This window comes from Ochotona curzoniae, unplaced genomic scaffold (assembly GCF_017591425.1).
Source record: "Ochotona curzoniae isolate NIBS_2020 unplaced genomic scaffold, NIBS_Ocur_1.0 scaffold_4701, whole genome shotgun sequence".
Lineage (NCBI taxonomy): Eukaryota > Metazoa > Chordata > Mammalia > Lagomorpha > Ochotonidae > Ochotona > Ochotona curzoniae.
This window is the reverse complement of record NW_024467122.1, coordinates 67,359,315-67,374,882: the sequence shown is the minus strand read 5'-3', so window position 1 is coordinate 67,374,882 and position 15,568 is coordinate 67,359,315.

The window sequence follows — 15,568 nt, the reverse complement described above, 5'->3', positions numbered from 1 at the left end:
GACACCATTACAGAACCATACAAGTAAATGTTCCCAGCATAGGTATTCCAGAAAAAAAGAGAAGGGGAAAAAAGGCATAGAAGACCTAGTCAATGAAATAATGGTTAAAAAGCTTTCAAATCTTGTGAAAGATATGGACATTCAGGTCCAGACAGTCCAAGGGAACCTTAACACATTCAACCAAAAAAGATGCTCCCCAATGCCTATTTTAAACAAATCATAAAATACAAAACGAAACAACACAACAGATTTTAAAATAGCAAGAGAAAAGCATCAAATCACTTATAGAATAGTTTCAACCAGATTAACAGTAGGTTCTTGCCCAAAACTTTCCAGATCAGGAAAAAATGAGATGCTAGTTAAGAATGCTATACCCAGAAAAGCCATCTTTCAGAAATGAAGGAGAGATCCTTCATTTTTAGTCCCACAGGAATGACTTCCTATAGCACCAACAGCTCATTCCCACCAGACCAGTTCTACAGCAAACGCTAAGGGAGCCCAGCATTAGGAGTGATGTGATAACTCCATGGTGAGAACACACAACAGTACAAATCTCAGCTGCAAGGCAGATCCACAAAGAGAAAAGAGAAGAAAAATAGAATCATTCATATTGTATACTTAATTTTTCTGGGTTTAGTTTGTTACACATTTAAAGTTTTTTTGTAAACTATGCTAATCAGGATTACAATTCAGTGATTGTTTCCTTTATACTTAACAGGTTTTTTTTTTTTTTTTAAGATTTGTTTATTACAAAGTCAGATATACAGAGAGGAGGAGAGAGAGGAAGATCTTCCGTCCATCTGATGATTCACTCCCCAAGTGACTGCAACGGCCGGTGCTGTGCCTGTCCGAAGCCAGGAGCCAGGAACTTCTTCCAGGTCTCCCACATGGGTGCAGGGTCCCAAAGCATCGGGTCGTCCTCGACTGCTTTCCCAGGCCACAGGCAGGGATCTGGATGGGAAGTGGAGCTGCCGGGATTAGAACTGGTGCCCATATGGGATCCCAGTGTGTTCAAGGCGAGGACTTTAGCCGCTAGGCTACTGTGATGGGTCCCATTTATTAGGCTTTAACATGAAGGCTATGTTGTTCTCCTAAATAGCAGTGAACTCACTTTCTGAACTCACACATTCTTGTGTGAGTATTATTTCTTCTTTTAATTTCTAATGGAATTTACCAGTGAGATTACTTTGGCCCTTAGTTATCTCTGCAGGAAAATTCTATAATGCATTTAAGTTTTTAAGTACATATAAGGCTCTTTATAGCTCTTTCCACGTTAACTTTTTTTAATTCACATTTTTGAAGAATTACATGCATTTTACTTAAGCTGTCAAGAACTATCTAGCATTCTTTAAATATTATAAAAACAGAGCTATTTTATAGTGCCTCAGTCTTCTAACTGTGTATATATATATATATATATATATATATATATATGCAAAGGAAATGAAATCTGTCTTGAAGAGACATCTGCACACCCATGTTTATTCTAGCCCTATTCACAATGGTCAAGATATGGAATCAACCTAAGTGTCCCTAGGCAGAAAACTGGAAAAAGGAAATGCAATATACACATACGTAATAAAATACCTTTTAGCCAGAAGAAGGCTGAAATACTGTCATTTGGGACAATGTAAATGAGTCCGGGGGCCTTTTGTTAGGTGAAACAAGCCAGGCACAGAGTGACAAATAATGCATGAGATCATCTTATGTGGATTCTAAAAAAAGGCTGACCTCATAGAGGCTGGGAGTAGAAGAGTGCTTGCCAGGGGTGGGGGATGGAGAGAGGTGAATCAGTAGGTTCATGCTGTTAGTTAGGAGGATTCAATCCTAGTGTTCGATTTTACTGTAAAGTTACCATACTTAATAACAAGTTTAAAAATAGCTGGGGGGTGGAGAGAATTTTTAATGCTTTCACCACAAGGAAATGAGAAATGTTTAAGGTAATGGGGTATACTAATGACTATAATTTGATCATTGTACAATGTATACATGTATCAAAACATATAACCCGTAAATTCATCTGTATAATTATATATCAATAAAAATTTAGATAACCAAAAAATATTTAGGAAAAATGTATAGGAAATACAACTCTATAGATATATTTTTAAAGATACATTTTACTTTATTTAAGAGAGTTAAAGAGGGGAAGAGAATCATCTACCTGCTGGCTCACTTCCCAAATGGCTGCAACTGCCTGGGCTGGGCTGGGCCAGGTGGAATCCAGGAGTCAGGAATGTGGGTGGCAGCTTGGGCCACCTCCCCCTGCTGGGACTGGAACCAAAGCTCATATGAAACGCTGGCACCTAGGTGGCAGCTTAATCCGTTCCACCTCAGTGCCAGCCTCAGCAGTACGTGTTGCCCTCATTCTTCCTGATTCCATGATTCACTGCCTCCCCTGGGACTCATGTCTTTGCTAAAACCCAGTGAGCTCAGGCCTGCAGCTGCCTCTGCTAAGGGCATTTCAGACACACCGTGGCGCTTTGCTAACGGCTGACTCCAAAAGAAAAAAAAAAGTTGGCATTGACTGTGGACAGTCATGATTTCTGAACAACCTTCTCGCCGGAAAAGTTGCCCCATTCAAAGGTTTGGGACGATGAAGGGGCAGGTGGTTCCTCCTAAGGACACCATGGGATGTTGGGGGCTGGTGGCTCCTGTGCAGGAAGGGGACCTGCTCTGCCTTCCTTCCAGATTAGCCCAGGCATTAAGAAGGGGCACATGTTTCCCAAGCTGCAGGCACATCTTATCTCTTAAACACAAACACAAGGGACAGGCTTTGACAGTGCAAGACACTGAAGCTCAGAGAAGTTGAGGACCTGCCTCCAATGCCCTAGGGGCTAACTGGGAAGAACTTGGCATTGACCAGGGTTGCAGAGTCACCTTAGGGTGGTAAACACAGAATCTGAGGCCTCTCTGGCTGGCTGGTGATGGTGAGGAGAGTAGAGATGACAACAGCTCTGCGGGCACATGTGCACAGAGGTATTGGGTGGCAGGTGAGTCTGGAAAGTCTACAGGCAGCCCAGCTCTTCATGGTTGTAAACTGTGGCATTGATGAGCCATGTGTTCAGCTTAAGATACCTTTGGTACCAAGATAAAAATATCTCTAAACAATAAGTGCCAATAAAACTAAGGAAATTCACATTTTCCCCAAAGATGAGTCTATCAGAACTTGTTTTGGAAATAAACGGGGCTGGCACCATGGCACAATGTGTTAAGCCACTGGCTGTGACACAGGCATCCTGTATCCAAATACCAATTTCAAGTCCTGGCTGCTCTGCTTCCAACCCAGCTCCCTGAAAATGCACTTGGGAAAGTAGCTGAAATGACCCAAATGCTTGGACCCCTTCCACTACATGTACTTGGCTGCTGGGTTTGGGTTTGGTCTGGCTCAGTCCCGATCACTATAATTATTTGGGGTATGATCCAATGGATGGAAGATCTTTTCTCTGTCTCTGCCTTTTTCTCTGTCACTCTTCCAATAATATCTTTAATTAATAAGAAATATAAAATGTCTAGAAAAATACAATAATAGAAAGTTTGTTCATTTTTTGGAGTGCCTTTCTGCAGATGCATTCAGGATAAACTCCTGGAGTGATCCAGCTCTGATGAGGGATGAACTCCTCCTGCCTCTATGAGCATCAGATCTGTTCACCAAGCTGACTGGTGGTCCCTTCCCCACCACCTGGAGGGCCATCCTGGTGCACTGCTGGGCCAGCCAGAAGGCTGGAGCATAGCAAGCCCCATTCCTGGGCTCTCAGTCAAGAATGTCATTGAAGCCCCAGGACAATAGAGTGTGAAAGGAAAGACATTCCTGGGTGTCCAATATCCTGGCCAACCAGACCCCGAAGCACAGAGCAGATGCTTGGCTTCTGTTCCTGCTGCTGGCTGTGTCTCCTGCATCCTGTCCTGCTCTTAGAAATCCAACTCAGAAGCTCTCTTCATCACTGCCTCCCCTGGCACATGCAGACCTGCTCCAGCCAGCAGCATGCTCTGTCCTGCCAACATCCTGGTTTAAAGGCTGCAGGCAGGAAGCAGGAGTGGCAAGCTCCCCAGGCAGAGATGCAACATCTGAGCTGCTAATGATGTCAGCAAAGGAGGGTTCATGAAGGCAACTCTCAAGTGCCTAGGTCACTTCTGAGAGTCTGCTCACCTGAGCCTTTTGGTGCCCATGGGAGACTCAGGACCCCGGCCTCGGGGTGCCACCGCTGGAGGGTCAGTCATTCGGAGCCTTACTTCCACCCACACTGGTTTTTGGTCCTGTCACAGGATGGTGTTTTACTTTCCTCAAAGTGATTCTAGGGCCAAGACCCAACTAGGCAACAAAGCTAAATGCCCCCGCCCCCTACTCCTTTCTATAACTCCATCCTGATGAGTTGAACACCAGAGGCAAAGCTGAAGGAGAAAATACAGTTCAATGTGAGTGGGAAAGAGGCCATAGCAGGCTCCTTTCAGAGGGCAGAATGCAGGCCAAGCTGCATCAGCAGCAGGCAGCAGAGCGGTCCGTGGCAGAGCCGGCTGCGTCTGGCCCTGTACTAAAATGTCACACACAGTGCCCAACTGGATCACAGCCTGAGTTTTGAGATGCATTACTGTTCTCATCCTGCAGATAGGGAAACCACCACAGAGAAGTGAAGTGGCTCACTTCACACAAGCAGGAAGTGTCAGCAGTAGTTTTCAAATTCTGGTATTATTTAAAAGCCTGGAATTTTACCTGTGTCTCAGCTGCCCCCCTCCTCTATTACTGCTTCCAAGAGCTGGCTCTTCTAAGGGTCTTTTCAAAACAGCCCACACAATGATGAGTCACTCCCCAGACAAAGGGCACAGAGAAGAACTGGGGAACACAAATCTTACAATCCAAGTTTGTGTGTTTTTGTTCAGGTGTAGGGGTGTGTGTGTGTGTGTGTGTGTGTGTGGTGGGGGGTTAAAGGGGAAGTTAGGGAGAAGCAAAGATGATAGATTTCTTTTTTTTTTTAAGATGATAGATTTCTAATAATTATTTAAGAGATAGAGTTAATTCTAGTGTGCTGAATGCTCCCTAAATTCCCACAATAGCCCCAGCTGATGCCAGGATTCAATTCAAATGTACTTGAGCCATTACCACTGCCGCCCAAGGTCTGCATTAGCAGGAATCTAGCCAGGAGTCACAGCAGGCTGTGTGGGAAATTCACCATGGTTCAATGTCTGCCCCAGGGTTAGATTTCTGAAATGCCTCTACCTCAGCTGATTTAGGAAGTGTTTGTTTATTTATTTATTTTTAAGAACTCAGAACATGCAAATAAAAATGGTCTTTCCAGCACAGGCCAAATCACTATGTGGTTAAAAAATAGTTGGTTGCAGGTTTTTGTGGCATAGCAGGTAAGGCCACTACCTATATCCACCAAGGCACCAGTTTGTGCCCAAGCTGCTCCACTGTGGATCCCAATCCCTGACAGTGGCATGGGAAAAGCAGCAGCAGATGGCCCTGCCACCCATGCAGGAGACCTGGAAGAAAGCCCTACATTGCCTGGCAGAGCTCTGCCCACTGTGACCACCAGGGAATAAATCAGTGGGTGGAGGATCCCTCTCTCTCTCTCTCTCTGACAAATGAATAAACAAATCTTTTAAAAAGAAAAACAACTACAAAATCTTGGGGATATCTACCCTTAAAAGAAAGAGCTATAAAGAAAAAATACTTCTATTTCCAATGAATCAGAAGATATCTACTTTACAAAGCATCTCCTATCTTAGTCACAAGAACAAAAAATAACCTAAAAATTAAAAAGAATCTACAGCACATTAATCAAATAGAATATCATACAGTATTGGGAAGACTAGGTTAGCAATACAGGAAGGTGTCTGTGAAACATACCTTGAACAAAAAATAATTTTGAATAAAAGTCTTACATAATGGGAACTTTTTTTTTTTTTTTTTGATGGTGGTAAGACTATGGGTGCCCTCTCCTTACAGATTTGTTTTTATATGCTTTGTGACAAATGTGAAACTTACAATGCATGCAATTACATAGCAGTTTTTATTTTCTATACACATTTTGACTTACTTTTGAACCCTCTATTCAACTGTGACAGCTTTTCATAAATTGAACTTGCAAACTGCTACATGTCATTTACCTATTCCATTGAATACATTACACTCCTCTGCTGTTATACAAATTTAACTTTCCACATTGATCAGCAACGCTTCGTCTTAGGTGGGAATGAAAACTAGATAGCAAAAGGGAATGGCCCTAATCCTTGTCCAACGCCCACAGCAGTTCACATTAAATACAGCAGTGACATTCAATTCTCTCACCTTACTTTTTATGTTTCCTACAAGAGTGCATTATTTGGAGATGCCCAAGCATCATAACCCATTAGGGAGGCTCTGAACTTGGCTGAGGCCTCTGACCAGACAGCCTAGGTCACTCTCTTCACTAACAATTACAGGAAGCAGCTTCTCCCTTTCTTTTTCCTTCCAAGGAGGAGCCACTCTTTGGAAGCATTCAATTAAAGTGGTGAGTCTCAGCCATTTGATTTTCCAGAAACCCCAAGCATCTTCCAGATCTTCAGAGTGCTGCCAAAAGCTGGTTTTACAGTTTTGCCAGGCCCTAACCTCTAACAACCTTGTAGGCTTTTTTCAGGCCTCTGGTTTTCTTCCTTAATTTGTCTTCCTCTGTAAACATAAACTCATTAAGGTAGGAGAGTGACAGACACCGGAGGAAAGCCCGCACCAAGACCGAGAATCATAAAGATTGCAAGATCAGTGAGCACCTCAAGGCAAGTGTTTATTCTGAGAACTCTGCAGGAATTCACAGGCCAGGATTAAACAAAGTCGTTTCCAGCCCAGCCTGGGACCCAGACAGCCTGGAGTCCCACCTTTTGTCATATTCCAAAGGAAGCACCCTGGCCACTATCACTGATCACTCAAAAGCACTGCGGACCAAACAGTGGCCCACACAGAAGCTGCTCACCCCATTGGGGGTCTGGGAATTCAATATTAGCTATCTGATTCTGCACATTGCAAATAGACTCCCCACCTCCGCACCCCCAGTCAATAACCAGCTTGTACTGGAATGGGTTAGCAAACCTAGTCTGGGGGCTCTATACCAACTTATTCAATCAGTTTTGGGGGTGTTCTATGGTAATCTCTTAGAGTTTATGCAATTATTTATATATCGCTCTTGGCTCTAAAAATTAAGAAATGCCCTAGGATAAAATCAAAGGTAATGGAAAAACAACAAAAAATTTAAAAAAAATTAAATGGCATAAGCCAAGAAAGTGGGTAAGAGGAAGTTTTCAGCCACACTGAATATAGAAGGCCACAATAATGAACAAAAAACTTAGGTGGCCAGAGTGAATAGAGTAAAAGCAAAGTATGTCAGGCCCAGCGTGGTAGCCTAGTGGCTAAATTCTTGCCTGTACATGTTGGGATCCCACATGGGTGCTGGTTTGTGTCCTGGCTGCTCCACTTCCCATCCAACTCCCTGCTTGTGACCTGGGAAAGCAGGAGAGAATGGTCCAAAGCCTTAGAACCCTGCACCCAGGTGGGAGACCTGGAAGAAGTTCCTGGCTCCTGATCAGCTCAGCTCCAGCTGTTGTAGCCACTTGGGGAGTGAACCAGCAGATGGAAGATCTTTCTACATCTCCTTCTCTCTGTAAATCTAACTTTCCAATAAAAAAAAATCACGAATAGCTAGAACCATCCTGAAAAATAAGAAGTTAGCAGGGGGAATCACAATCCCGGACCTTTGGACATACTATAGAGCAGTGGTTATCAAAACAGCCTGGTACTGGCACAAAGACAGAAAGGAAGATCAATGGAATAGAATAGAAGCACCAAAAGGGAACCCACACAAATACAGCCAATTAATCTTTGACAAAAAGACCAATAACAGTTCAAGCAAGTGGGAAGGCCTCTTTAGTAAATGTTGTTGGGACAACTGGCTGATAGCCTGTAGAAACAAAAAGATAGACCCACATCTATCACCATACACTAAGATCCAATCTACATGGATAAAAGACCTAAACCTACATCCAGAAACCTTCAAACTCTTGCAAGAAAATGTAGGAAATACCCTGCAAGACCTAGGAGTAGGTCCCGACTTTCTAAGAAGGACACCAAAAGCAATAGCAGTTGAGAACAGAATAAACAAATGGGACCTCATCAAACTAAGAAGCTTCTGTACAGCAAGGGAAACAATCAACAAAGTAAAAAAGCAACCCACAGAGTGGGAGAAGATCTTTGCACACGATATAGGCGATAGGGGGCTAATTTCCAGGATATACAAAGAACTTCACAACAACCAAAAAACCAAAACAAACAAGCCACTCAAGAAATGGGCACGGGAAATGGGCAAACATTTCACAAAGGAACAAGTCCAAATGGCAAGCAAACATATGAAAAAATGTTCCAGCTCCCTAGCAATAAGGGAAATCCAAATTAAAACATCGATGAGGTACCACCTAACACCAGTAAGATTGGCCCACATAAACAAGAACACCAACGACGCTTGCTGGCGAGGATGCGGGGAAAAGGGAACCCTACTCCACTGCTGGTGGAGCTGCAAATTGGTACAGCCTTTATGGAAATCAGTCTGGAGAACACTCAAACAACTCAAAATCTGCATACCATATGACCCAGCAATAGCACTCCTACGAATATATCCAAAACACCTGTTTTACGACAAACCAACATGCATCCCTATGTTCATTGCAGCACAATCAGTAATTGCAAAAACATGGAAGCAACCGAAATGCCCATCAGCAGAAGATTGGATAAGAAAGCTTTGGTTCATCTACTCCATGGAATACTACCCAACTATTAAAAAAAACAAAATGCAGTTCTTTGTGGCTAAATGGGCCCAACTGGAAACTATAATGCTAAGGGAAATGAGCGAATCCCAAAAGGTTAGATACATGTTTGCCTTGATTTAACCTGTAATTTTTTTTTTGTTTGGTTGTTTGTTATTTTTTGAACCTGTCATTGATACTGTCTCAACCCAGATGTTTCGAAGAAGGGAACTTGCATTATTTTTAACATATTGTTTACCCAATACTATGTCAATTAATTCCATAATGTTGTATATTGATACTGAGGCCTTGTTGGGGCTTTTAACTGACCGGATCTTTACTCTGTTAGACCTATCTTCAGACCAGAGAAGGTCTCCCCAAGAGGCCACTGAACTTATCTGGACAATAAGATGCTGAACTTTATGCTAGGCATGTGTTTGCAAGGAATGAATTTCAACTGAACTTGAACTATGGTTATGCAACAAGGTGGAGGAATCCACCATGGGGGGAGGGGTATGGGAGGGGAGGGGGGAATCCCCAGCGCCTATAAAACATAATACAATGTAAGCAACAATAAAAAAAAAAAATCGATCTTAAAAAAAAAAAAGCAAAGCATGTCTACACTAGTGGAGTTGTTGTGTCCAAGATGTGAGAGGTAAGGGTAAGATGCAACCTGCCTGTGGCTGGAGAACACTTGAGAAAATTGAAGAGCAGGACCCAGAGAGCCTCCTCTATTGGTTTTTGTGGCTAGAAATCTCCCAGGGAGGAACATGAGATCTGTTCTTTACATACTTCTGTATCATTTCCTCTCAATTTGCCATGTGACCATGTTCCATGATCACTTTTTAATATGGGTACACATATTCAACTGCTGCCTCCAGGGCAAGAGCTCTGTTTTACATGTTTTCTGTATTGCCACACAAACATCTAACCTACAGTCCTAAAAAATAATACTTCTCACTCTCAAAGGGAAACAGAATTTTATTCTTAGGATTGTAGGTCAAATTATGCATCTTCAGTTCCATATATTCTCTAGCTAAGAGAAGCCCTTTCTTTGCCTGCAAGTGGGCAGAAAAGTAATTAGAGTTGTCAAAAATCGTAGGGAAAAAGGAACTGAAGTTTCAGATAGTTATCAAGGTAGGGGAAGAGAGAGGAGCAGTTTTTCCAGGGTTTGAGGAGACAAACAAACGTTTTGCCGTGGCACACTCTTTTGATTTATCACATTTCTATTTTTAGCCAAACTGTCCTGCCTTTGTTCCTGTTTTGTTTCTTGGGAAGGTGCTAGGCAGACAGTCCTGGTGTGTTCTGGAAGAGTGTTTTGTGTAGGGACGCAGCTTGAAAACACATCATGGCAATGGCAGTCTTCAAGCTGAGCTACCCAGTAAGTACTGACTTCTGGTTGGCCACGTGCCCAGAGGGTAGACAGGCTAGCCACGCCCACGAAGCCAGTACAGCCCTTTGGCTTCATCCTTAGGGGAGTGTGAGGGAGGCCTATTTCAGATAATAGTGGTGTTGGTCACAGTGTGATTCAATTAGTTTCATGAAGATTGCTTTATTGGCAACTGTAGTTTTCCCAGAGGCAGCAGATTTGGGATGGGGTAGGGGAGCAGGGGTGCCAGTCCTATATTCTCCCAGGGCAGGTACCTTAGTTAAATACTCAATTTGTGAGTTGAGAGTTCCACTGGAAAGGCTGCATTCCAAATGCTCTTCCAAGTGTATCCTGAGTTGAAAACACACAGGACTCACCATCAAAGTTGTGCTGGCCCCTTTAGCTCATCTTCTATGTTGCACCTGCCAAGGGGAGCCAACTCTTCTGATCCCTTGGCCCATCACATGGCCAGGCAGCATCCTGGGAGACAATCTGAGCTGCTCCTCTTTGACTTAGCCTGTCATTAGCTTTCTCCAGGTGACAGTGGCTTCCACAGCAGTCTTGCCTGTTAACTCCTCTAGAATGAAGGCTGAGGCAGTATTGAGGCACAGCAGGTTAAGCTGCCACTTGGGATGGTCATATCCAATGTTAGAGTGCTTGGGATTGAGTCCTGCCTCTGATTCAGCCTCCTGTTAATGTGCCTGGGATGTAGCAGACAGATGGACCAAGTACTGAGTCCCTATTGCCCACCAGGAGACCCAGATGGAGATCCTAGCTCCTGGCTTTGGCCTGACCCAGCCCTGGCTTTGTGGGTAATAGATGGAAGATCACTCTCAGTCTCTCAGTTGCTCTGTCTTCCAAATTAATACAAATGAAGGAATAAAAATAAAAGGGGGTCCCGCATGATAGGCTAGTGTCTGAAGTCCTCGCCTTGCACGAACTCTGATCCCACATGGGTGCCAGTTTTAAACCTGCAGCTCCGCTTCCCATTCAGCTCCCAGCTTGTGGCTTGGGAAAGCAGTCAAGGATGGCCAAAAGCCTTCGGAAACCTAGAAGAGGCTCTGGATAAGTGTACTCACATAGAAGACCCAGAAAAGGATCTGGATCAGCGCAGCTTTGGCCGTTGCAGCCACTTGGGGAGTGAATCATTGAACAGGAACATCCTTCTGTTTGTCCTTCTCTCTGTATATCTGACTTTCCAATAAAAATAAACCTTTAAAAAAATAAATAAACTTTAAAAAGAATGAGTGAGGGTGGAACTGCCTTTTTAAGAAAAATATTTATTTTTATTACAAAGGCAGATATACAGAGAGGAGGAGACACAGAAAGATCTTCCATCCAATGGTTCACTCCCCAAGTGGTTGCAACGACTGGAGATAAGCCAGTCTGAAGCCAGGAGTCAGGAGCTCCCACATGGGTGCAGGGTCCCAAGGCTTTGGACTGTTCTCGACTTCTTTCTCAGGCCACAAGCAGGGAGAGCTGGATGGGAAGTGGAGCAGCCAGGATTAGAACCGGTGACCATAGGGGATCCTGGTGCATTCAAGGCAAGGACTTCAACCACTACACTATCGTGCCAGGCCCTGGAACTGCCTTTCTTTAAATCAGGAACCAGGCTTAGCACTAGCAGCCTGTGGCATTCATTTTCACAGCAATAAATCCAAGCACAGTTTAAGAATGGAGTAACAGAAGTCGACTTCCGAAGGTCCATATTTTGCTTGAGTGAAATCTGAATCTATTATTTGGAAACACCTTGTACCCTCTGTGCACAGAAGATCAACCAGTGGAGATCTGAAAACTCTCCCTACAGCTTTGCAGAAGCACTGGTCCAATCAACAAACATATTTACCTCGAGTGCCATGGTTACGTAACACCTGACCTTCAGGGTAAAGGAGCCACAGGGCCTCCTTCTTCAATTTCTAGAAGGTCCCAATGCAAGAGAAAGAAAGTCTTAAGGCTGAGCAGCACCCAAGGGGCTGGGATGGGTGGCACGTATCATACGTTATTCATGGGGTTTGAAGCCGTGGGGAGGTGCACCAAGTAAAGAAAATGCATCTCCTTTGAAGAGGAAGAAATTACAGTTCAAATTGTGATGTCACCTCAGGGTCATGCAGGAAGCCTGGAACAGGCTGTAAAGCTCCTTCTTCAGTCTCAGCCTCAGCTTTCAGCGCCTCCTCTGTGGTAGGCAGCTGAACAGCCTTGAGCCAGCCACAGGATGCTTTCAGGTTGCACTGGCCTCTGGTCTCAAAGGCCATAAGCGCCTGCATTTTGTAGAACTGGTGTCTGTATGTAGGGCACCAGCCATGGTGGGGATATGACTTGATGCTTTGTTCCCATGGCCTTAGTAACAAATGAAAACAGAACTCTCACAGGCAGCAGGAACCAGCCTTATCCTCTGGGTCATGCCCATTTGTCAAAAAGCTGGCAAGAGTTACCTTCCTTTTAGTGAACTTTCAACATAGCTTCATTCATTGTTTGACAAACAAAATTTATGACATCTGTGGGAGGAATGTAGCTCTGAAACTTCTCAATGTCAGAAAGTATCATGGAAAGAACATTTCTTGCACTGCTTGACATTTCCAGTTTCTTTCCAAATCTTTGCCTCCAGTTCAGGAAATGATGGCTCCCTCAACACCTCGTGCTTTTTGTTTTGGTTGAAGGCTTTTTTCCTTTCCCTGTGTGCTCATCTGACTGTACCTTTTGTAAAAAGTGGTATCTGCAAGTAACACTGACATAAAAGTGGTTAACACACACTGAAATGTTCAAGATTAAAATGATTTTTTTCTTGGAGAAAATTAGTCCTCAAGTTGTGACCTCTGGAGGATACACACTAGCACACACAAAGAATAGATTTTGGTTTTTTGCTAATGGCATCTCTAGAAGTAGGAAGAATGTTCTCTTCGATGCCAGCTTCAGAGTTCAGAATGTATTCACAAGTGCTTTTTTCCCTCTTAACAGACTGTAGAATTCTTTTCACAAGTGTATTTTTTTTCCTGCAGTATATATTTTTCTATACATGTTCATATTCTTACCATGTCCTGGTCTTTAGGGAGTCCTGCAACATTTTAGATAGGACAACTCTAATGGTTCATTCCACAAAGTGGGTCTGCTAAGTTCCAGCAATGGAATTTGGAATGTGACTCTTGCATTCTCTCTTGTGCTTTTTGGCCTCTAACCTTGGCCTTTCCATGCTGAAGTCCTAATCTCTTTCCTCTGACCTCACAGGGCGGCACGTTCAGAGGTTATCACACTGGGTCAGATGCAAGGCGTGTACCACATGGAGACAGGGTTGCTCTCCCTTTTAATCAGAATGATTCTTTGAATTGGCATGATGCTTCATAATTGATGGACCACTTCTAATCCCTGGAACCCAGCAAGCGAGTTCAGTGCTAGGACTCGTACTGTTGACCCCGTTGGCTGGTGATCCTGCATCTTCTTAGCCTGTTCCTCTCCTAATGCCACCTGTTGCTTCAGCTAGTTCCACCCATGTCAAAGTGTTGCTTTTTTTCTGCTGCAAAATCTCCCAAAACATTGGAAGAATCAAAACAGAGCTTTAGAGTGATATAGGCCAGAGTTCGAAGCTTGAGCCCATTACTTGTAAAATATGGAACTATTTCCTTGGCTTTTCTGAACTTGTTAGTAAACACACGGCTGGAGCCTACACAATACTTCAGGGCACAGTCTTCAGCGAATGTATTTCTCCAGATCAATAACCACTGCCAAAGACAGTTTTATTATCATTTTGAGAGCTCAGATAGGCTGAGGCATCAGAGTATTTAATTTTTATCTGAAAAATTAGACAAGTAACTCCCATCTGCCATCTCACTTCAAGTGTCCACACTAGCTGGGCTAGACCAGGCCAACGTTTGGAGCTGGAAACTCAATCCAGGTTTCCCAGATGGGTATCAGGGATTAATTACTCGAGCCATCATTGTTGCCTCCCAAGAGTGTACATCGGCAGGAAGCTGCAGTCAGAAGTAGAGGTGGGGTTCAGGCAATTCTGACATGTGGGCATCTCACGTGGTACACAGAATATGTATTAAAAACTTCCAGGCTTGGAAGCACACGGGAACAGACTGGAGATGGCAGCAGGTAATGATGAAGATGCCCTATATGCTGGGTGGGCACCATGCTAGACTTCATATGGGTTCCTCATCGATGACCGTAACCAGCTATGAGCCAGGTGTGGACCTCAGCTCCAGTCTATAGATGGAGCAACTCAGGCTGAGGGATTTGACAGATTAGGCAGCTAGTAGTGGAGCTGTGGCATGAAGGCCAGAACAGGCTGCCAGAGTAAAAGTCCCCTGGATCACAGGAGTGCTGAGAGCTTTCTTCCCAGCTGCTGGCCAGCAGGGCTGGTAGATTTGTGGGGAAGGTACGACCAAGCACACAGGTGTCCTGAGCAAAAACACAGCTTTCTTACAACCTAGAATCCAGGCCTGCAATTTTCTTTGTGGAGATTACAGTGTCGTGGCACCGTGAGTTAAGCCACTAATTGAGATACCAGCACCACATATTGGAGTACAGCTTTGGATCTCAGCTGCTTTGCATCTGATCCAGCTTCCCACTAACGTGACGGAGAAAGAAGATGGTGTAAGTACCTGGGCCCCTGCCATCCCTGTAGGAGACACTGGTGGAATTTCAGTCTTCAGCCTTTGTATTGATCTAAAGAACAAATATCTCAGTTTTTCTCTCTCCCTACCACTCAGCCTTTGAAATAAATAAATCTTTTTAAAAAGGAGATGCTGGGACAGTAACATTATTTTAAATTTGAAAGTCAGAGGGGGGTAAAGACAGAATAGTGCAACCAATGGTTCACTCCCCACAAGGCTGTGATGGCCAGGGCTCCCATGTAGGTGGCAGCAGCTCAAGCACCTGGGTCACCTTCGGTTTCTTTCCCACAAACATTAGCAGGGAGCTGGATCAGAAGCGGAGTGGCTGGGACACTAACTGGCACTCGTTTGTGATGCTGGTGTTAAACAGGTGGCAGCTTAACCTTTCCTATGCCACAATGCCATTTAATACTTTTGAATGAAATTATTGTCCCTGAATCCAAAGGAGTTTACCTTGATTTCCATTTTACTTTTTACTATTTACTTTAAGAAAAGATTTATCCTTACTGGAAAGGGAGATATACAGAGAGGAGGAGACAGAGAGGAACATCTTCTGTCCAATGGTTCACTCCCCGGGTGGCCGCAATGGCTGGAGCTGAGCCTATCAGAAGCCAGGAGCCTCTCCCAGGTCTCCCACATGGGTGCAGGGTCCCAAAGCTTCGGGCCATCCTCGACTGCTTTCCCAGGCCACAAACAGGGAGCTGGATGGGAAGCAGGGCCGCCGGGATTCGAACCGGCGCCCATATGGGATCCCGGTGTGCTCAAGGCAAGGACTTTAACCACTACACTATCGTGCCGGGCCCGATTTATTTATTTTTATTGG